The sequence below is a fragment of the Thalassophryne amazonica genome, chromosome 5, assembly GCF_902500255.1.
Source record: "Thalassophryne amazonica chromosome 5, fThaAma1.1, whole genome shotgun sequence".
Lineage (NCBI taxonomy): Eukaryota > Metazoa > Chordata > Actinopteri > Batrachoidiformes > Batrachoididae > Thalassophryne > Thalassophryne amazonica.
The window spans coordinates 94,877,097-94,901,356 of record NC_047107.1 but is presented as its reverse complement, the minus strand read 5'-3'; the positions used below and the strand labels follow the sequence as shown (position 1 = coordinate 94,901,356).

The 24,260-nt window shown below is 44.9% G+C and overlaps 1 long non-coding RNA gene across 1 annotated transcript; it reads right to left on the bottom strand.

Moving 5' to 3' along the window:
* Positions 1-336: 336 nt before the first annotated feature.
* On the bottom strand, positions 337-19,254 carry LOC117509838. Its single transcript, XR_004560555.1, has 3 exons — positions 19,244-19,254; positions 5,123-5,132; positions 337-462 (listed from the first exon to the last, which is right to left on the bottom strand). It is a non-coding gene; the product is annotated as an uncharacterized LOC117509838 (long non-coding RNA).
* Between the last annotated feature and the right edge of the window lie 5,006 nt (positions 19,255-24,260).

Sequence of the window (24,260 nt, the reverse complement as noted above, 5' to 3'; positions counted from 1 at the left end):
GACAAAAACTACAGATTTTGTTTATTTCTATTTATCTCCAGATGTCAAGGATCCATCATGTACATCAAGGATCCAGTGACCATGTACAGATTTTATTAATTTTTATTTATGTTCAGAGATCAAGGATCCAGTGCCCAATTTCATATTCATTTACTTTAAGACTCAATAAAATGTTGCTGACATAGAATACCTGCAAAGCCTACTTTTAGTACACATAAAATTCACAAGAGATATTGATAAGGGAATTCTTCTTCTGTTCTTTGGCAAATTGTAACCTCTTAAGCAGATGTTTTTTCAACAATGGGACTTTGCGGGAGCTTGACATGGGGATCTCCTAATTGTTACAGTACTCACAGGTAATTTTAAATCTTCTTTGTTCACCCTGGAGCTGATCATTGGCTGAGTCTTGGCCATTCTGGCTGTTCTTTGATCCTTTTGAATGGTGGTTGTCTGTTTTCTGCGCTTGTTTATATGTTTTCTCCTCACCAATCAACTTTTTAATCAGAGTATGTTGGTCTTCTAAACAATGTCTGGAATGACCCACTTTACTCAGCCGCTTCTTTGACCACTTTTAGACCACTGTCACATATAGGCCAATTGAGGCTGAACGGCGTCAGAATGACACATCGGCCACAGTCGGGAAGTGTTGAGGTGCAGTCTCAAGATGGACGGACAGCAGTCTCAGAGCAGTCTACATAGTTGGTCCCATTCGCTTGGCTCTCCCGAGTGTGTTGCACAGTTAAAAATAATCTTGGCACTGTCAAGATGGGATGCACATCTGAGGGCGGTCTATGTGCAATTTGTGCACCATCTGATCACAATCTACATATTCTGATGGCATCATAACAGCATTTGAAACAATCTGATCGCGGGTGATTGAGCTGTGAGATGGATCGGCCACTGCAAAGCCTGCCAGCATGTCCTGCTTGTGCCACGTATGTCCACCTCCATTGGACCCTGGTCAGGGAGGGCAAAGGAAATGTTGATATGTAATAACATTATGTGGCACACATTCATCATGTGCAGTGGATGTGAACAGTGCAATCAAACCGAAGCACCATGTGCCACTACAGGTCAATGCGTTGCACAGCACACGCTGCTGCAGATCTGAACAGGCTGGGTGACATAAATAATGTGAAATGTTGTGCCCATCATATCTGTGACACCACAGGCAGGTGTGCACCAATGCTGTCTCATGCGCATTAAAGGCATCATTGCATTCATCAGAGCTGAATGGATCTTACCGCTGTAATATACATATTATATGACCACCATCTAAATCTGTAGGAGGTATGACGTGGAACTCTTTCGTTAGGCCATGACAACATTATTAAACATGAATATCACCTCCAGCATGGCCCCAGGAGCATTTCATAGTGCAGGGCAGACAGGAGCCAGGACCACAGCCTGTGGCGAAAAGCTTCTCACCTGGCTGTGCTTTGTGCTGCAAACATCCACGGCATAAATATATCCCATGTGACATGTTGCGCACCGATAATCCAACCAGACATCATGGTGTACAGTTGCGTTGTGCTGCTTATGCTGAAGTGAGTAAAAAAAAAAAAATAAGTTTACTGGAATGGCTGCATCTGACAAATGTGCTCATAAGAAAGCTTGAATCACTGCCAGGCAAACTTTAGCAACAAAAGGTGTCCAGTGGCTGACAGGCATTATGAACATACACACGCACACACACACACACACACACACACACACACACACACACACACACACACACACACACACACACTGATTTCATCAATTCAGCACCTGTTCTACGCACGCACACACACACACGTGAGGTCAGTGAGCGCTGGGACGGAGACAATGATCCAAGACGTGATTGCATGGGAGTGAGTGAGTGACCATACCAATGCCGGCTTGGACACATATGGCATAAGTTTGGTCCATATATTGGTTGTACTGTGATGTCCAGTACCAACAGGGACTGTGCAAAAGGAGGAACACAGCACTCCTCCCACTTCGGTCCTGTCTTTACCATCCAGATGTTTGGACATCGGGCAGTCTTCAATGTCTTTTATATCCACCTAATAGTAGTCTGTGTCATCTAACTGTTGACTAAATACGCTTTGGATGTGATCGCGCAGGTGTGGACGACATAGTCTGGATGGGATCCGCCCACAGTCTACTCAACTCTTTCCCTCCCGACTACATGTGGGTTATGGCCATTTTTGCCGTGTCGGCCTGGTTCCTGCGCATTCTTACATTCTTCTGTGTGACGGGGGTCTTAATGGTGTAATAAGGGTCACATGAAGAAAAATGCAGACTGCTATTTTTTTTGAACAGCTTAATATAACTCTTTCTTCACTTTCTGTAAAGTAATAACAGGTTTGATAATTTTTCTTCATGTTTTGATTTGGAATAGAATGTGCCGTGTGTATTTCTGTGTGTGGAAATAAAAGCTATTATAAAGAGTTTGTGTTTTTTACTCACTTTATTTTAAACACACTATTATTCTGAACACAACTGTAGATAAAGGATTTATTGTTCTGTCTTTTCCAGCCCTAATGATTTGAAGCAAGCAGAGAATGTATTTGATAATGGCAGTGTCTTGAGAACAGTATTAATGGTGTTGCTTAGAACAATAAAGGGAATGAACTGTGACGCTGTGCTTCAGCACCAGTTCTACGGTCTGTTTGCAGAAGATGGGAGTGGTTTTCCTTGCATCCCATGATAAGTTCTTCAACACACTCCTTTGGTGCCCTTTTCTTCAAATCAGAAGCTTATTGGTCTCATGCAACTTATAACTTTAGTGTTAACAAAAATGCAGATTGTTAAATATGTGACCTGCAGCTGTATAACTGTTACAGCCGTAATCAGGTCATGCAGACAAGAATTCCATACGTATTCACTATTTTGTGTGGACGTAGTGGTGATAGTCCATTATAGCCAGCACTCACACTTAGCCACACTTAGAATGTTCACGTATCCATCCCCTAACTTGTCTGAAGAAAACTGTATATAAAAGTGATGGTTTACATGTGGCATACTAAAGGGGGCACTTACTTATTCACACCATCATTTTGGCTTTTAGATTTTTGTTTCTTTTAATTCATGGTGTAGCGATTACCTTTTACTGTGAGTTTAAAGAGCATGATCTTAGGAATTCTAATATACAAGGCCTGAATTTTTTGTTTTGTTTTTTGATGTCTTAATAAAAATCTAACATGTAAAGGGTCAAGGGGGCAAACACTTTTTCACAGCACTGTATTTGATCCATGATTGAAATGTAACTGGCATGCGCACTGGAAAAACGTTTAAATATGAGGAAGGAGTGAAACCAGAAAAATGACCAACCACAGCCCTTGTGGTCTCTGTCGTTTCGAACTGTAGTTTTGATTTTTAGGATTTGCACATCAGCATACTGAGAGGGGCTCGGAGAGGGTTCTCAACGACACAGAGGGCTCTGTATGGCTATGGAGCTGCAGAAACGGAGAAGCATACATCAGACTTAACAAACACAGTGAAAAAAACATCAACCTGCAAGAAACCCAGGGTGAGTATACCTTAAACCCTAAATAAGACAAACACCTGTACATTAACAAAAGAAGAACTCAGCCAAAGGTCTATGACAGAAAACCAAAGCAGAACTCAAAAATGCCAACAGTATAAAACAAAGGTAATCATCTAAACAAACAGGAGATCAGACAGTGACAAGGGACAGAACACAACACCTTTATGCTTATTCTGTCAGAGATCATCATTTCTTCCATGCAATAATTAACTTTTCATGGTATCACAATACTCACTCCTTAAAAGCAACTGAACTGTAAAGCCTAAAAAAAAAGCAAAAGATCATTTTCTGCCAAAGATAGAGGAAGTTGCTTAGCAACTGCCATTTGAGGCACATTGGAAAAAACATACATATTGTATATAGGTCTATAGTTTGGCAGCAACCTGAGGTCTAAAGTTTTAAAGTAAACAGGAACAGTTCTTGTGGTGAGTGATACAGAAAGTTTATAATATACGGCACAATAGTCCCGAATGTTAACCAGAGGTTTTTAACATGATAACTCTAATTATGAAATCTTGATTTAAAAAACTGAAGTTTTCATAATGTGACTCCATTGTGATAATGATACCAGCTATACAATTGCATGCACATGACACGAGAAATAAGACTGATTATTAAAGCCATTAAAGCTGATATGCAGTCCTGTCATTTTGTGGTAGCATTTTCAATGACATATTAAGCTGAAGCTCTAACTACATTTTAATATTCATCTTCTCACCTCCTCCTCCTCCATCATAATGTGATTTACTGTATAGCCAACATCAATGACCTGCAGTTTGCATACCTCATATCAAACCAGCCCAGTTTGTCTACTTAATGCACACTTTCACAGCCATGCAGAAGGTTTACTGTCACTCTATGTGACCTCCTGTGGGAATTAATTGGTTATTACTTCGTAATTATGATGCTCATTAACAAAATGAAATGGCACGACTGCAAGCAGTGAGGAAATAGCATGAAATTGCAGGGTCTGGCCATGTCCTTCAGTGGCAAATGGTGCACGAATAAAGGACAATGTCAGCAAAAAAGACACTTAGATGACTAATGGTTTTTGTGCTTATGGCCATCGTTGCCAGGTTTGCTCCAGAGTTGAATGATGTAATTTATTTTTCAAAGCTTTGGAAGTATTCATTTATCAGTTCAGGCCAATATGCAGAAAACATATTAACTATATATAACTACATATAACTAATTTTCTCACGTGTGAACTTTTTTGTTGACAATGTGACATATCTTAAAAATCTATTATGTAGTTTCAAAAATTCCCCAAACAAAATGATTTCCCACTGAAAACTGGATAAATGTCACATCACCCATGCTGGGGTTTGTGAAATGGCTAAAACTAGATGCTACTTCAAAGTGAATATAAACCCTTTTATTGGACTTTTGAACCCTGTAAGTTTCCAGGATCAAAGTGCAGACTTACTGTCTTGTAAAAACTGCTCTACTTTTTGAATTGGGAAAACTTTTCTGCCTGAATTTAGGACTCCACAGCAAGGGGATTGCAATGTCAAGCTGTATTGGCCAAGCAATGCATTATACTGTCCGTTTTCCTCAAAGCTTGACTTTGAAATATATAAATGTCACACAGTTTTCTCTGAAAGGATTACTGTGAAAGAAATGGATGTTTTCAGACACCGATGTCACCTAATCGTTTTTCTGTAAGAAATAACAGACTTAAGCATAGACTGGGGTGTGGTGTAACATGTCCCCAAAACAGTGTGACTTTTACATGGTATTGCCACAATGTCATCACTGTGAAGGCAAAAAATTAAATTTCAAGTGTGTTTTTTTTTTCTTTTTTGAGGCCACGATTCTCAGTATTTCAAATCCTTTATGTGAATTCATTTTAACCAGTGACATGAGCTAACAACTCACTGTTTCATCTTGTGATACAAGCATCAAATCTGGCACAATGGTAGTTCTTGGTGCACATTTCACAATGAATAAAAAAAAAAAAAAAAAAAAAATTGCCACTTCATTTTTCAAGGTGGCACTTGGAAATATGCATTTTCATTATATATTTGCACAATCTTGGTTTATTTCAGTGGTGTACCTGTTAAATAATTGTACTATGGACTAGGGGGAACTGAAATTAACTTAAGGCAATATTATCATCTGTTTTAGATGGATTGTATATGTTTATAATAAGTGTACAAGCATACTGTAGAACATGTATGTAAAACATACATGTTCTACAGTATGTATGTTCTACAGTATCTACAGTTCATACATGCTCTGTATGTACATATGACTGACTATGCTTGCAGGGATCTGTGTATGTTGCAGAATGTACGAGTGTTTGGGGAGTAGTAGTAGAGTAAGGGCTTTAGTAGTAGAGGTAGTATTTTTGCTTTTAAATTCAGCCATGTCTTTCAGATGAACACTAGTCCTCACTGCCAACAGTTGACCAAATTTGGACACAAGAGGCTTTGCAGAGGAAAATGCAAGTGCTACAGCTTTGGGGTGAGCTGTACAGCAGTATGTAACTGCAAATGTGAAGTACAGACTTTATGTACCATACTGTAATGTAATTAGTGCTTACATTATATATAATGTAATTGAATTTCTAATAATCTGCAATTTTGATTTATGTGTAGGCCTTATTTAATTTCACGTAGTGTCAAGGAAATACAATTACATGGACTGACTGTGTCCAATCTAACCGTGTTTTGTGTAAATTTGTGCGTTTCTGTCAATGTACAACAGTATCAAATAGGTTCACTGCACAAAAATATTACTTTAAAAAATGAAGATGACTTGTTATATCTTGAAATGTTACATTTTTGTTTAGTAGCATTACATTTGATGAGTTAGTGACCTAATCATCTATATTTATTTTTAATTTGTGCAAATAGATTACGAGTATTTTAAAATTTCATATGCTTGCTGGCTGTTGTGTGGGCCGCTGAAGAGGAGGTACTGCTGGCCCACTACCACCAGAGGGCGCCCTGCTTGGAGTGCGGGCTCCAAGCACGAGAGGGCGCCAGACCCAGAGGAAGTGACAGCTGTCACTCATCACTCCAGCTGTCACTCATCTACACCACTATATAAGCCGGACTGCAACTCCACCTCCCCGCCGAGAAATCGACTACCAGTACCAAGGTAATCTCTCTGCTGACTAATACGTTGTCTAACATTGTTCTGTGTGCAGTCGCATTCCTGTGAAGACCCAGAAGAGGGACAAACAGGAGCTGCACGAGTGTGTATGATTTGGAGGTGGAGGTGCTCCCTCCTAACGGTGTCTGGACTGTGAACTACTGAGTGTGCGGACTCACACTCACACATCTTATCTCTGCTTTCTGCCAGCAGTACCAGGGTCGACAGCAAAAGACAGAGGCCACCTGGGGACTCGGGACTTGGCGGCTCCGGTGTTCTTCAGACCGTTGGTGGTGGAAGCCGTGTGGGACGCGGCTTCTCTCTCGTCGGGCGTCTTCTATCTTCGAGCCTGCCCACACGTCACCTGGTGTTTATTGACTGTGAAAATTACGACACGTTTCGTTGTGTATTATCACAACATTAAATTGTTACCTTTTGGCTTACTCATTGTCCGTTCATTTGCGCCCCTTGTTGTGGGTCCGTGCTACGACACCTTCCCAACAGGATTTCTCAGCCAATCGTCATGGACTCCGAGGGGCGTCAACTCAAGCTTGAACGGCCAATGGAAGAGCCAGGAGCGCAGGCGTCAGCGGGAGGCGGGTTGAGTGAGCTGCAGCAGATCTTAACCGCCTTCAAGGCCCGGTTAGAATTAGTGACCGAGCAGAGTGTCCTCCTTAATCGGAGGGTGGAGGCTCTCACCGCCAGGGTGGAAGCGCGCGATCAGGGCGCTGCTGCAGCCACTCCTCTGGCTGGTCCTGGGCCTGTATCAGACGTTCCACTGGTCGTTCAACGAACCCCCCCACCGTCCCCTGAAGCATACATAAGCCCTCCGGAACCGTACGGGGGCTGTGTCGAGACGTGCGCGGACTTCCTCATGCAGTGTTCGCTCGTCTTTTCACAGCGCCCCGTCATGTACGCATCAGAGGCTAGCCGGGTGGCTTATGTTATTAATTTGCTTCAAGGAAAGGCACGCGCATGGGCTACGGCGCTTTGGGAGCAGAATTCACGGCTCCTAACGTCTTATACTGGGTTTGTACGGGAATTCAAACAAGTGTTTGATCATCCCAACAGAGGCGAGACCGCTTCGAACGTGCTGTTGTCAATGAGACAGGGGCGTCGTAGCGCAGCCGAGTATGCAGTCGACTTCCGCATCGCGGCAGCGAGGTCCGGCTGGAATAACGTTGCGCTCCGCGCCGCCTTTGTAAATGGACTGTCCCCGGTCCTTAAGGAGCACCTACTGGCCAAGGAGGAACCGCGGGATTTTGACGGGCTTATTGATTTAGTTATATGCTTAGACAACCGTTTAAGCGAGCATCGTCGGGAGCAGGCCGGGAGGCGTGACCGGGCACGAGCCGTCCCTCCCCCTTCCGGTTCCGACAAGGTGACGTCGTCCCCACGCTTACTGCCAGAGAGCTCCGTGTGGCTACAGCTCCCCCTGCTGAGGAGGCTAGGGACACGAGCAGGGCCAAATTAAAATCAAAAATCAGACAAAGGAGGCTGGCCCGCGGGGAGTGTTTTGTCTGCGGCTCTTGCGAGCACATGCAGAAGGACTGCCCTAAAACAGTCAAACTACAACGCCCGTCCTTAGAAACTGGGCTAAGGGTGGGTCATAACACGCACGCGGGAAAACCCCGCAAATCTGCACGAATCCCAGTAACAATCCTTTGTGGGGATTTAACCCTTCACGCCCCAGCACTGATAGACACGGGGTCTGAAGGGAATCTGCTGGACAGCAGATGGGTAAAGGAAGTAGGGCTCCCTCTGGTGGCTCTGCCGGCACCATTGCAGGTGCGAGCACTAGATGGCACCCTGCTTCCATTAATCACACATCAGACACAACCAGTGACTTTGGTTGTGTCTGGGAATCACAGGGAGGAGATAGTGTTCCATGTAACACCTTCTACCTCCCGAGTGATTTTGGGCTTTCCATGGATGGTGAAGCACAATCCCCGGATTGATTGGCCGTCTGGGGTTGTGACGCAGTGGAGCGAAACCTGCCACTGGGAGTGCTTAGGATCCTCGGTTCCTCCCGGCACTACGGCTAATGAGGAGGTCAAAGTCCCCCCCAATCTATCGGCGGTGCCAAAGGAGTACCACGATCTTGCTGATGTTTTCAGCAAAGATCTGGCACTCACTCTTCCCCCGCACCGACCGTATGATTGTGCCATCGATTTGGTCCCGGGCGCTGAGTACCCGTCCAGTAGGTTGTACAACCTCTCACCTCCGGAACGCGAATCAATGGAGACCTACATCCGGGAATCCTTAGCTGCCGGGCTGATCCGAAACTCCACCTCCCCGATGGGTGCTGGTTTCTTTTTTGTGGGCAAGAAAGACGGCGGACTCCGTCCATGCATTGATTACAGAGGGCTGAACGAGATCACGGTTCGCAACCGATACCCGTTACCTCTGTTGGATTCAGTGTTCACGCCCCTGCATGGAGCCCAAATTTTCACTAAATTGGATCTTAGAAACGCGTACCACCTGGTTCGGATCCGGAAGGGAGACGAATGGAAGACGGCATTCAACACCCCGTTAGGTCATTTTGAGTACCTGGTCATGCCGTTCGGCCTCACTAACGCCCCCGCGACGTTCCAAGCTTTGGTAAATGACGTCTTGCGGGACTTCCTGCATCGGTTCGTCTTCGTATATCTGGACGATATACTCATCTTTTCCCCGGACCCTGAGACCCATGTCCAGCATGTACGTCAGGTCCTACAGCGGTTGTTGGAGAACCGGCTGTTTGTGAAGGGTGAGAAGTGCGAGTTCCATCGCACTTCTTTGTCCTTCCTGGGGTTCATCATCTCCTCCAACTCCGTCGCCCCTGATCCGGCTAAGGTTGCGGCGGTGAGAGATTGGCCCCAACCAACAAGCCGCAGGAAACTACAGCAGTTCCTAGGCTTTGCAAATTTCTACAGGAGGTTCATTAAAGGTTACAGTCAGGTAGTTAGCCCCCTGACTGCCCTGACCTCCACCAAGGTCCCCTTCGCCTGGTCGGATCGGTGCGAAGCCGCGTTCCAGGAGTTGAAATGCCGGTTCTCGACTGCACCAGTTCTGGTGCAGCCTGATCCTGATCGCCAGTACATAGTAGAAGTGGACGCCTCTGACTCAGGGATAGGAGCCGTGCTGTCCCAGAGCGTGGAGGCTGATAAAGTCCTCCATCCTTGTGCCTTTTATTCCCGCAGGTTGACCCCAGCTGAACGGAACTATGACGTCGGCAATCGGGAACTTCTTGCGGTGAAGGAGGCTCTTGAAGAGTGGAGACACCTGCTGGAGGGGGCATCGTTGCCCTTCACGGTTTTCACAGACCATCGGAACCTGGAGTACATCCGGACCGCCAAGCGGCTGAACCCCAGGCAAGCCCGCTGGTCTCTGTTCTTCGGGCGCTTTGACTTCCAGATCACGTATCGCCCCGGGACCAAGAACCAAAAACCAGATGCATTGTCCCGGGTGCACGAAGAAGAAGCCAAAGCGGGGCTGTCGAACCCCACCGAGACCATCATCCCCGAGTCCACTGTCGTGGCCACCCTCACCTGGGACGTGGAGGAGACCGTCCGGGAGGCCCTGACAAGGAGCCCGGACCCGGGGACTGGCCCCAAGAACAGACTGTACGTCCCACCAGAGGCAAGAGCTGCTGTATTGGACTTCTGTCACGGGTCCAAGCTCTCCTGTCATCCTGGAGTGCGTAGGACCGTGGCAGTAGTCCAGCAGCGCTTCTGGTGGGCGTCCCTGGAAACCGACGTCCGGGACTACGTCCAGGCCTGTACCATCTGCGCCAGGGGCAAGGCAGACCATCGGAGGACGACGGGACTCCTCCAACCCCTGCCAGTGCCTCATCGCCCCTGGTCTCACATCGGCCTGGACTTCATCACGGGCCTCCCGCCGTCCCAGGGCAACACCGTTATTCTCACGATAGTGGACCGGTTCTCCAAGGCGGCCCACTTCGTGGCCCTCCCGAAGCTCCCGACAGCCCAGGAGACGGCAGACCTCCTGGTCCACCACGTCATGCGGCTGCATGGGATACCATCGGACATTGTTTCAGATCGTGGTCCCCAGTTCTCTTCGCAGGTGTGGAAGAGTTTCTGTAAGGAGCTGGGGGCCACCGTGAGTCTCTCGTCCGGGTACCACCCCCAGACCAACGGCCAGGCAGAGCGGGCTAACCAGGAGTTGGAACAGGCCCTTCGCTGCGTCACCTCCGCGCACCCGGCGGCCTGGAGTCACCATCTGGCCTGGATCGAGTATGCCCATAACAGCCAAGTCTCGTCTGCTACCGGCCTCTCCCCTTTTGAGGCATGTTTGGGGTTCCAGCCCCCATTGTTCCCGCTGGTGGAGGGAGAGGTCGGTGTGCCCTCGGTCCAGGCCCACCTCAGGAGGTGCCGCCGGGTGTGGCGGACCGCCCGCTCTGCCCTGTTAAAGGCCCGGACGAGGGCCAAGACCCATGCGGACCGCCGACGTTCCCCGGCCCCCACATACCAGCCCGGGCAGGAGGTGTGGCTGTCAACAAAGGACATCCCCCTCTGTGTGGACTCACCCAAATTAAAGGACAGATACATCGGACCATTCCCCATCCTCAAGATCATCAACCCGGCCGCAGTGAAGCTCCGACTCCCGGCTTCACTGCGGATCCACCCTGTCTTCCACGTGTCCCGTATCAAGCCACACCACATCTCGCCCCTCTGTGCACCTGGACCTACGCCGCCTCCTGCCCGGCTCATCGACGGGGAGCCTGCTTGGACGGTCCGCAGGCTCCTGGACGTCCGTCGTAAGGGCCGGGGGTTCAAATATCTGGTGGGCTGGGAGGGGTATGGACCTGAGGAACGCTCCTGGGTGAAGAGGAGCTTCATCCTGGACCCGGCCCTCCTGGCCGATTTCTACAGACGACACCCGGACAACCCAGGTCGGGCGCCAGGAGGCGCCCGTTGAGGGGGGGGTCCTGTTGTGTGGGCCGCTGAAGAGGAGGTACTGCTGGCCCACTACCACCAGAGGGCGCCCTGCTTGGAGTGTGGGCTCCAAGCACGAGAGGGCGCCAGACCCAGAGGAAGTGACAGCTGTCACTCATCACTCCAGCTGTCACTCATCTACACCACTATATAAGCCGGACTGCAACTCCACCTCCCCGCCGAGAAATCGACTACCAGTACCAAGGTAATCTCTCTGCTGACTAATACGTTGTCTAACATTGTTCTGTGTGCAGTCGCATTCCTGTGAAGACCCAGAAGAGGGACAAACAGGAGCTGCACGAGTGTGTATGATTTGGAGGTGGAGGTGCTCCCTCCTAACGGTGTCTGGACTGTGAACTACTGAGTGTGCGGACTCACACTCACACATCTTATCTCTGCTTTCTGCCAGCAGTACCAGGGTCGACAGCAGAAGACAGAGGCCACCTGGGGACTCGGGACTTGGCGGCTCCGGTGTTCTTCAGACCGTTGGTGGTGGAAGCCGTGTGGGACGCGGCTTCTCTCTCGTCGGGCGTCTTCTATCTTCGAGCCTGCCCACACGTCACCTGGTGTTTATTGACTGTGAAAATTACGACACGTTTCGTTGTGTATTATCACAACATTAAATTGTTACCTTTTGGCTTACTCATTGTCCGTTCATTTGCGCCCCCTGTTGTGGGTCCGTGCTACGACACCTTCCCAACACTGGCTGTTTTGAAGAAAAGGCCTTCTAAGAAGTATTTATACCAAATTTGTTGCTTGTATCATCAACTGAACAATTCTTACACACACAGTGAGGAAAATAAGTATTTGAACACCCTGCAATTTTAGAAATCATGGAGGGGTCTGAAATTTTCATCTTAATGAAAATAATGTAATAATGTAATGAAAATAATGTAAAAAAAAAAAAAATCCGGAAATCACAATGTATGATTTTTTAATAATTTATTTGTATGTTACTGCTGCAAATAAGTATTTGAACACCTGTGAAAATCAGTGTTAATATTTGGTACAGTAGCCTTTGTTTGCAATTAGAGGTCAAACGTTTCCTGTAGTTTTTCACCAGGTTTGCACACACTGTAGCAGGGATTTTGGTCCACTCCTCCATACAGATCTTCTCTAGATCTTTCAGGTTTGGTGTTTCAGCTCCCTCCAAAGATTTTCTATTGAGTTCAGGTCTGGAGACTGGCTAGGCCACTCCAGGACCTTGAAATGCTTCTTATGGAACCCCTCCTTAGTTGCCCTGGCTGTGTGTTTGGGGTCATTGTCATGCTGGAAGACCCAGCCATGACCCATCTTCAGTGCTCTTACTGAGGGAAGGAGGTTGTTTGCCAAAATCTCTCAATACATGAACCCATCCATCCTCCCTTCAGTACGGTGCAGTCGTCCTGTCCCCTTTGCAGAAGAGCACCCCCAGAGTATGATGTTTCCACCCCCATGCTTCACGATTGGGATGGTTTTCTTGGGGTTGTTCTCATCCTCTAAACATGGTAAGTGGAGTTGATTCCAAAAAGCTCTATTCTGGTCTCATCTGACCACATGACCTTCTCCCATGCCTCCTGTGGATCATCCAGATAGTCACTAGTGAACTTCAAACGGGCCTGGACATGTGCTGGCTTGAGCAGGGGGACCTTGCTGCCGTGCAGGATTAAACCATGACAGCATCATGTGTTACTAATGTAATCTTTGTGACTGTGGTCCCAGCTCTCTTCAGGTCATTGACCAGGTCCTCCTCTGTAGTTCTGAGCTTTCTCAGAATCATCCTTACCCCACAAAGTGAGATCTTGCATGGAATCCCAGGCCGAGGGAGATTGACAGTCATCTTGTGTTTCTTCCACTTTCTAATAAATAATCATAACAGTTGTTATCTTCTACCAAGCCTGTTGTCCTGTAGTCCATCCCAGCCTTGTGCAGGTCTACAATTTTGTCCCTGGTGTCCTTAGACAGCTCTTTGGTCTTGGCTATGGTGGACAGGTTGGAGTGTGATTGATTGAGTGTGTGAACAGGTGTCTTTTATACAGGTAACAAGTTCAAACAGGTGCAATTATTACAGGTAAAGAGTGCAGAATAAGTGGGCTTCTTAAAGGAAAATTAACAGGTCTGTGTGAGCCAGAATTCTTGCTGGTTGGTAGGGGGTCAAATACTTATTTGCAGCAGTAACATACAAATAAATTATTAAAAAATCATACATTGTGATTTCCGGATTTTTTTTTTTTTTTTTTTTTTAGATTATGTCTCTCACAGTGGACATGCACCTAAGATGAAAATTTCAGACCCCTCCATCATTTTTAAGTGGGAGAACTTCCAAAACCGCAGGGTGTTCAAATATTTATTTTCCTCACTGTATCTGCTGCACTATAGGTGCCACTATGACTGTGTTCAATGACCAGTTACGCAGGGAAACTCACATGAGGAAAATCTAGATGGTGAAAATCAGCTATGAAGTTTTGTCCATGTAGTTCGTGTCTCTGCATAATCCAGCAGGTAGGTGCCATATTATTGAGGACTCAAGTAGCTGGGAAAGGTCATCAGGACACCACATTGCACCTTGTTGAGGCAGCTGGTTCCCTTCAAGATGGTGATGTGGTGATGGACCCATTGCCTGAGTTGATGTCATCCAGGTCCCAGCAATGTTCCATGGTGTGGTAGATACAGCAACGCAGCGACCATCGCATGGTCCCGGACTTGACATGAATGTTTATCTCTGGAATTTCTACATCTATTATTATGTCCACCAAGGACATAATAAAATCAGCTGCATTTATTTATTTATTTGTCTGTCTGTCTGACTGTGAGCAGGATTACGTCAAAACTACTGCACGGATTTTGGGAAAATTTTCACCACAGATAGATATTAGGGCATTAAAATACCCATTAAATTTTGACGGTGATCCGAACGGTCCCTCCCAAAAATTGGTCCGCCCTGCCTTCACTGCGTATGCGTCATTTGGGACCACAGCAGCGCATCTGAGACGGACTCTCTACACCCAAAGTGATCAAATGGATTAATGGGATTATTAACCATCAGATGACAAGGTAAAACCTCATAATCATTCGAAAGTTTTAAGCAGAAACAAGGCAATAATCAGTGAGTCGCTACTGATGCTTTGAAATGACATAGGCGCTGCAGCAGCTGCTGTGGTCCCACATCTTTTATGATGAAATAATGCTGAATTTATGTGTAAATGACTGTTGTACAATAGCTTCAGATATCTGTCGCTGAGATAGATAACTGGAGTGCAGTTTGAAGCAGAAGCGAGGTGATAATCAGTGAACTGCTGGTGATGCTCCGAAATGACACTGCTGAGGTCAGAAATGGCACATGTGCAGAGAAGGATTTAAGGATCGAATCACAGATCTGGCAACTTGCTTCTGACGGATTGTTTGTTACTGTGATGCTACTCTGAACTTCACATGGTTGTAGACGCTTCTTTTATTTCTGTTTAGCACTCTTCTGGTTATTAATTCTATCTACTCTGAACGTTATTTAACAACAGTCCTGTTGTGAATCGCAAGCAGTTAGCATTCGTTAGCAGTTAGCATTTGCTAGCGGTTAGCTTTCGCTAGCTAGGTCGACTCCTCCCTTCCCCATCATTACTTTTTATAGCTGTTTTCTTTTTTACCCGTTTAATACTTCTGTTTGTTTTTCAGTCAAACTGCTGTGAATTTTAAGTAATTATTTTAGTCCTGTGTAAAATCTTAGGAGCGGCTAGCATTTTCACTAGCGGTTAGCTTGCGTTTTGGACCCTCGTCATCATTTTTTCATTTCATTTTTTTTTTTTTACTTCTGTTAGTTAATTAACTGTTTATTGTATTTTATAGCTGCTGCTTTTTTACCTGTTTAATACTTCTGTTAGTTTTTCAGTGTAACTGCTGTGAATTTTAATTCATTTATTTGCATCTGAGTGAGCCTAAGGAGTGGTTAGCTTATCCATTATTGGTTAGCTCATGTTTGCTTGGCTACATTCTTGAATTTCCTAGTGCACAAAGTACACTACAAATCCTACTTTACACCCTCTGTAAATCCTGCGTGATGTTGGAAGATAGGGTGGCTCTCTTAGGGAGCCGTGTCCGTAAGTTAGAGCAGATTCTTAGTGCAGTGGAGTTAGATGTTACGGGCACTCCAGATGAGGTTAGTGTTGGGCCGGCTAACGAGCCCATTAGCATCAGCTTAGAAACGCCGGCTGTGGAGGACGGCTTTCGGACTATGGCTAGGTGGAGGAAGCCCAATCGGGCTTGGTGCCCGGTTGTGGCACCCCGATCACACTCGCCAGTGCGAACTGTGAATCGGTTCTCCCCCTTGGATTTGCCTGATGTGAATTCTCTGAGCCCACAAGTGACTTCCACTCCTGTCTCCAGGCCAAAACACTGGACTTTAGTGATAGGGGATTGTATCACCCGCAAAGTCAGGTTACAGACGCCGGCTGACGTTAAATGTATTGCTGGGGCCAGAGCTCCCGACATTGCATCTCATCTTAGGGTGCTGACGCTGCAGAAGGGAAGACAGACGAAGGAACATGACATGAGATATAGTCACATAGTTATTAACGTTGGCACCAATGATATCAGGATGAAGCACTCAGAGGTTACAAAAATGGACATAGAGAGGACTTGTGACCTTGCCAGAAACAAGTGTCGGCATCGATTAATAGTCTCTGGTCCCCTCCCCTCCCGGGGTACTGATGAGGCATTTAGCAGGCTGACATCGTTAAATAGGTGGCTGGCGCAGTTTTGTAGACAGCAAGGGTTTAGCTTTATTGATAACTGGCCTTCATTCTGGGGCCGCCGTGGTTTGCTGATGACGGACAGCCTCCACCCTACTGGGGAAGGCGCCGCCATCTTGTCTGCGAACAAAGACAGAGCTCTACAGGGAGGGTAACATTAGGAATTAACAGCAGGCCACGGAGCAGGTGATTAGAGACCCTGCAAGGCTTATGACAAATGTGGGTGTGGAATCCATTAGCTTAGTGGGGAATTTAGTGCAGAAAATCCACTATGGTGATAGTGCAGTTTATTTGCCAGGGAGGGAATTTCAATAAGTTGAGACTGTGGCCTGCTTCCGTAGTCATGTCCATAAAAATTATAGAGGGATGCTTTCCAAACTTAAAACCCATTACTATATTGGATGATGTTAAAATTGAGGATGGCCCAGTGGTTGTTCCAGCAATAGCAAAGATTTTGTGTCTGCTACCTACAACGTGCATGGAGTGTCTTAAACCTAAACCTACTTCTAGGCATCTTATATATGCTACTCTGGTATCACCCCTAAACCCAAACAGTTCAACTGTCAACCCCACTGAGGTCCTTAGACTGGGTCTCATTAACATTAGATCACTGTCCTCAAAATCATTGTTGATCAATGATCTAATTATTGATCATCACTTAGATATGATTGGGCTATGTGAAGCCTGGCTTAAACCTACAGCTGTCCTCCCCTTAAATGAGGCCTGCCCACCAGCATATACATTTAGTCACGTCCCTCGTGATGTGAAGCAAGGCAGGGGTGTTGCTCTTATTTTTAAATCTAGGTTTAGCTTATTAGCTGTTGGGGGTCACAAATATAACTCGTTTGAGCATCTGATTCTCCGCTCTGCTCAGGATATTACACATTGCCAAGGTCAGAAGAATAAAAATTAGTCGTATTACTTTGTCACTTCATATAGGCCTCCTGGCCCATATTCTGGATTCTTAGATGAATTTGGTGCGTTCATCTCTAACTTGTCAACTACAACCCCTGGCAATAATTATGGAATCACCGACCTCGGAGGATGTTCATTCAGTTGTCTAATTTTGTAGAAAAAAAGCAGATCACAGACATGACACAAAACTAAAGTCATTTCAAATGGCAACTTTCTGGCTTTAAGAAACACCATAAGAAATCAAGAAAAAAAATTGTGGCAGTCAGTAACTGTTACTTTTTTAGACCAAGCAGAGGGAAAAAAATATGGACTCACTCAATTCTGAGGAATAAATTATGGAATCACCCTGTAAATTTTCATCCCCAAAACTAACACCTGCATCAAATCAGATCTGCTCATTAGTCTGCATCTAAAAAGGAGTGATCACACCTTGGAGAGCTGTTGCACCAAGTGGACTGACATGAATCATGGCTCCAACACGAGAGATGTCAATTGAAACAAAGGAGAGGATTATCAAACTCTTAAAAGAGGTAAATCATCACGCAATGTTGCAAAAGATGTTGGTTGTTCGCAGTCAGCTGTGTCTAAACTCTGGACCAAATACAAACAACATGGGAAGGTTGTTAAAGGCAAACATACTGGTAGACCAAGGAAGACATCAAAGCGTCAAGACAGAAAACGTAAAGCAGTATGTCTCAAAAATCGAAAATGCACAACAAAATAAATGAGGAACGAATGGGAGGAAACTGGAGTCAACGTCTGTGACCGAACTGTAAGAAACCGCCTAAAGGAAATGGGATTTACATACAGAAAAGCTAAACGAAAGCCATCATTAACACCTAAACAGAAAAAAACAAGGTTACAATGGGCTAAGGAAAAGCAATCGTGGACTGTGGATGACTGGATGAAAGTCATATTCAGTGATGAATCTCGAATCTGCATTGGGCAAGGTGATGATGCTGGAACTTTTGTTTGGTGCCGTTCCAATGAGATTTATAAAGATGACTGCCTGAAGAGAACATGTAAATTTCCACAGTCACTGATGATATGGGGCTGCATGTCAGGTAAAGGCACTGGGGAGATGGCTGTCATTATATCATCAATAAATGCACAAGTTTACATTGATATTTTGGACACTTTTCTTATCCCATCAATTGATAGGATGTTTGGGGATGATGAAATCATTTTTTCAAGATGATAATGCATCTTGCCATAGAGCAAAAAGTGTGAAAACATTCCTTGCAAAAAGATGCATAGGGTCAATGTCATGGCCTGCAAGTAGTCCGGATCTTAATCCAATTGAAAATCTTTGGTGGAAGTTGAAGAAAGCATAAAGCAAGAGGTCTACAACGGAAATGGAGTCATTCAAAATTAAAAGTATTTCACCTTGCATGGCGTGATGCTATCTTAGACTATAAGCATGCATTATTGGCTACAAAGCAGACCTACTACTCTGATTTGATCAACAAAAACAAGCATTACTCAAAGTTAGAAAATAGAAGACATTAGGTCAAACATATCCCGGCATGCCTTAACCCAGCCACTACACCCTGCTATTGAGGTGGGCGCCACTACTGAGGTATTACCTAGATTTAAAGAATTTGATAGTATCTCACTAGGCATGCTGACAAAACTTGTAATGTCAACAAAAAGCACAACCTGTTTATTTGATCCTATACCAACAAAACTGTTTAAGGACCTGAGGCCCACTCTTGGGCCGACTGTGCTGGAAATGAATAATCTTTCTTTAACTTCTGGATCTGTTCCTAAATGTTTCAAATCTGCAGTGATTAAACCATTAATTAAGAAACCTAATCTTGACCCTAGTGTTTGAAAAACTATCGGCCGATATCAAATCTATCATTTTTCTCTAAAATTCTGGAAAAAGTGGTGTCACGGCAGCTCGTAGACTATCTTACTGAGAATAATCTCTTTGAGCCACTGCAGTCTGCTTTTAGAAAATATCATTCCACAGAGACGGCTCTCACAAAAGTGGTGAATGATCTTCTGCTTACAATGGAATTGGACACCACTACGGTTCTGTTGCTGTTAGATCTCAGCGCTGCATTTGATACAGTGGATCATCATATTCTACTTGATAGGCTGGAAAATCATTTTGGGATTACTGGGAGTGCCCTTGCATGGCTGATGTCATACTTGACCAGTCGTTCTCACTGTGTTTTGTACAGTAACACTACCTCTAACCTTAATGACATGAAATTTGGTGTTCCACAGGGATCTGTCTTAGGCCCCCTGCTTTTCTCCCTTTATATAGTACCCCTTGGGCACATATTGCCGCATTTTGGGATTACCTTTCAGTGCTATGCATATGATACTCAGTTATACAGCGCCTTGGGGCAACTGTTTGTTGTGATTTGGCGCTATATAAGAAAAAAGTTGATTGATTGATTGATTGATTATACATGCCGATAACTTCTGGTAATCTCATTCACATAAAATCCTTAGAAGATTGCCTTGCAGCAGTGAGAAGTTGGATGTCTAGAAACTTTCTACTTTTTACACTGATAAGACTGATAAGATGGTTCTTGGTCCAGTGAGACATCGGCATCGATTTGACCAGTTAACGCTCAGCCTCGGCTCGTATGTCATACATCACACTGACAAAGTGAGGAACCTTGGGGTAATTTTTGATCTTTCGTTGTCCTTTGGCCTCCACATTAGAAATATTACTAGGACTGCTTTCTTCCACTTGCGAAATATAGCGAAGCTTCGTCCCATCCTGTCTATGGCTGATGCTGAGACCCTGATCCATGCATTTATCTCTTCTAGATTGGACTACTGCAATGTTCTATTTTCTGGTTTACTGCGGTCTAGCATTAGGGGTCTCCAATTGGTTCAAAATGCTGCAGCCAGACTTTTGACACGAAGCAGAAAGTTCGACCACATTACACCCATTTTGGCGTCTCTTCACTGGCTTCCTGTCCCAGTGTGATCAGATTTTAAGGTTCTGCTACTAACCTATAAAATTATTCATGGACTGGCACCTCCCTATCTAGCTGACCTAATTAAACCTTACGTACCGACCCGGGCTTTACGTTCTCAGGGTGCAGGATTACTTTGTGTCCCTAAAGTGAATAAGAAGTCTGCGGGTCACAGAGCTTTCTCTTATTATGCCCCTGTTCTGTGGAATGATCTCCCTGCATCAATAAAACAGTCAGATTCTGTGGAGAATTTCAAGTTCAGACTTAACACGCCCTTATTTTCTCTTCCATATGGCTAGCATACTGGTACAGTTTTGTTTTACGCTTTTTACTCTTTTAATTCATGTTATTAGTAATTGGCGCGGGCTGCGGCCTCAACTTTACCTAAATTCTGGGTCTTTTAGTGAAGTTTAGGGCTAGTGGCCGGCGATCACCTTAGTATTTCTCTGTTTTTCTTGTTGTTTAATGCTGGCAAATTATACAGTATTTTTTGTCTTTCTGATGCCTGATTCTGTTTTTTCTCTCTGTTTAAGGTGCAGCTCCATCCAGAGATGGGAGTTGTATTTGTGTTGGCAATCCTCCTGTCCTGTGCACCAATAGCATTTCTTGTATATTTGTCTGTGAATTGTTCTGTGAATTGTTTCCGTATTTTATGTTTGACGCATGGCCCAAGCAGAGGGTCACCCTTTGAGTCTGGTCTGCTTGAGGTTTCTTCCTCAGAGGGAGTTTTTCCTTACCATTGTTGCTCTGAGGGTTGGTAAGGTTAGACCTTACCTGTGTGAAGTGCTTTGGGGAAACTCTGTTGTGATTTGGCACTATATAAATGAAAATAAATTGAAATTGAAAAATTGAAGGTAGGACAGACCGATTTTTAGGGGAGTCGGTGACACCTTTATATAGTCTTTGAATGATTACTTCAAAACTACTTCACGGATTCTCAACAAATTTGCACCACAGATAGATATTAGGGCATGGAAGTCTCCATTAAATTTTGGAGGTGATCCGGATCTGGATTCTGGCTCAAGATTTCCCTTTATATAGTCTTTGAAGGATTGCTTCAAAACTACTTTACGGAGTCTCAACAAATTTACACCACAGATAGATATTAGGGCATGGAAAACTCCCCTGAATTTTGGAGGTGATCTGAATCTGGCTTGGCGGACGTCAGAGATTTCTGATTGCTCTTGTTTGTAATGTGTGCTCTTCAACCTGTTACCTTTTGAGAGTGCAAGAATTCTCCAGCATGTTATCTTTTGTATTTACATTAATATATGTGCTATCACCTGTCACTAAGGACATTTGCACAGCTTCAGTTCATTTGCTTGAAGTCACACCAGAGAACATTACAGCATTGTACATTTCCGTTGGTTAGCCCTGCTTTTACGCAATTATATTTCTAATCAAACCAAATGATGTCAAACTTAATCACATCAGCACACCATCTCCTCACCGGTCAGAACAGGTTGACCCAGAGTACCCTGGAGAAATTAAATAGACCATTTGAACTTGGAATGCCACAGGTCCCCTTAGGTTGTGGCTTTGAGGAGGAACATCTGTGCCACCTTCCATTTACTGAGTCTGTGACTCATTCTTAAGCAGCAACCTCCAGTGCTGCAAAATGAACCAAATGCATAAGTAACAAAATCAGATGGACATGCTAACATGCTTCACTTTACAGAAAAAAAATAAAATGGTTGCAGTCTGATAAAAAATGGTGTTGTTTGTAGCTAGTTTCTCCATTCATGACAACTGTACAGGGGTAATTTTTGAAATTATTCATCAGTTTAAGCTATTTTAATCCACAACTTTATGATGAATTAGGGGCGTGGTCACTCAGAGTGACAGCTACTGTACCAGGTCCAGGCTGCTAGCTGCTACGGACTTGACTGTCTGTGTCTATTCTGAGCATATTATTAGAAATATCTTTGATAATGTTTGTTGCTGTGTAGGCAATTGGGTTATAGGGCCATCTAAGAAGTCTACGGAGTGATTTTTTTTTTTTTTTTTTTTTGTATTTTAGCACCATTACTACTAATTTGCAGGTAGGAATAGATTGGAGACTTTAACTTCACTGATTGTGCAGCGGTTACTGAGGTAATATACTGGTCATAGTTTTTAGTACCTGTGCCCAACCCACCAGTTATGAACACCACTACGCAGTCCACAAAAATATGCGTTAATCAAACATCCAAACCAGGGTTACCAAGTTAGCCTTAGCTTTCTTGGTAACAATGAGATGGGAGCAAGTTCAGGTTTCATTTGTACCACCCAGAACACACTAGGATTGCCCGTGCACCACCTCTTTACCCATTTATGGGATGGCTGAGGATTATGTGGAGTCAAGCACTACCCACAAAAAACATATGGGTAATATCATGGAGGTTTTATCCAGTATATAGTCTATGCCCACTCCTGGTTAAACAAACACAAGTGGATGGATAGATGGAGGTAGTTTTTGATTATCACAAATATATATATATATATATATATATATATATATATATATATATACATGTGATGATGTGTGGATTACACAATGTGATATTCTTTTATATGAGCCCATGTAGCCAGGGAGATGGATCTCCCATCGCATAGCATTCACAGAGCCTCTGGTATATTTACAGTCAGTACCAATAGATGCTTTCAGAATCAGAATCAGAAGAAGTTTATTGACATTGCCAGTGAACAGGATTCACAGACTAGGAATTTGCTTCGGTACAATGGTGCAACATTAAGAAGAGATAGAATGCTAGGATAAAATATAACATATGTGTCAAAATAAGATAAAATATAAGATAAAAAAAGAAATATGAAGTATGAAAGGCTGTGTGCAACAGAAAAACAGAGAAACAGAAAAAACAGTGCAGTGGGAGGAGTGCAATTAAAAACCAAAGTACATTGTCTAAAGTGACCCGTGATAAAATGATAAAGTGACAGAGTTAAGCTTAAGGTGACTGAGTTATAGAGAAAGCTTGTCCTGGAGCAAAGCTGGAAGGATGGTGTTGAATGCAGAGCTGAAGTCCACAAACAGGATCCTAGCGTAGGTTCCTGGGGAGACCAGGTGCTGCAGGATGGAGTGCAGGGCCAGGTTTATGGTGTCATCTACAGACCTGTTGGCTCTGTAGGCAAACTGCAGGGGGTCCAGGAGGGGGTCGGTGATGGACTTCAGGTGGGATAAAACCAGGCGTTCGAAGGTCTTCATGACTACAGACTTGAGAGCCACAGGACAGTAGTCATTAAGTCCAGTGACGCGTGGTTTCTTGGGGACTGGAACTATGATTGAGGACTTGAAACAGACTGGAACATGGCATGACTCCAGGGAGGTGTTGAAGATCCCCGTGAAGACTGGGGCCAGCTCATCAGCGCAGTGTCTCAGGGTGGCAGGAGAGACACAGTCTGGGTCCGGGGCCTTACGTGGATTCAGCCTTTTGAAATGTCTCCTCACGTCCTCCTCTTGGACCAAGAGGGCAACAGGGGGAGTGGGGAGGGCAGCAGTGAGAGGGGGGAGGTCCAGAGTGTTTGAATATCCAGTTGTGTGGGGGGGGGTGGGGAGGTGTGAGTCCTTGTCTTCAAAGCGTGAATAGAAGACGTTCAGGTCGTTGGCCAGCTTCAGGTCGTCAATAGAACAAGGTGCTTTGGGCTTGTAGTTGGTGATCTCTTTCAGCCCCCTCCACACAGAGGCAGAGTCGTTGGCAGAGAACCTTTGCTGCAGACGTGAACTGTACATGGATTTAGCCTTTGCCACCTCCTTGCTAAATCTGTACTTTGCACCTCTATAGCTGTCTCTGTCTCCTTCTCTGAAAGCCACCTCTTTCTGCTGACGGAGCTGCTGGAGTTTAGGTGTGAACCAGGGCTTGTCATTGTTATATCTCACCCTGGTACACTGTGGGATGATGCTGTCTTCACAGAAATGAATATATGACGTCACAGTGTCCGTGTAGTCATCTAGACTGTCTATTGAAGCCTCAAACATATCCCAATCCGTGATGGCCAAGCACGCGCATAGCTCCTCTACAGCTTCATTGCTCCACACTTTAGACGTCCTCACAACAGGTTTAGAGAGTTTCAGTCTCTGTCTGTACATGGGGATCAAGTGGACCATCACGAGATC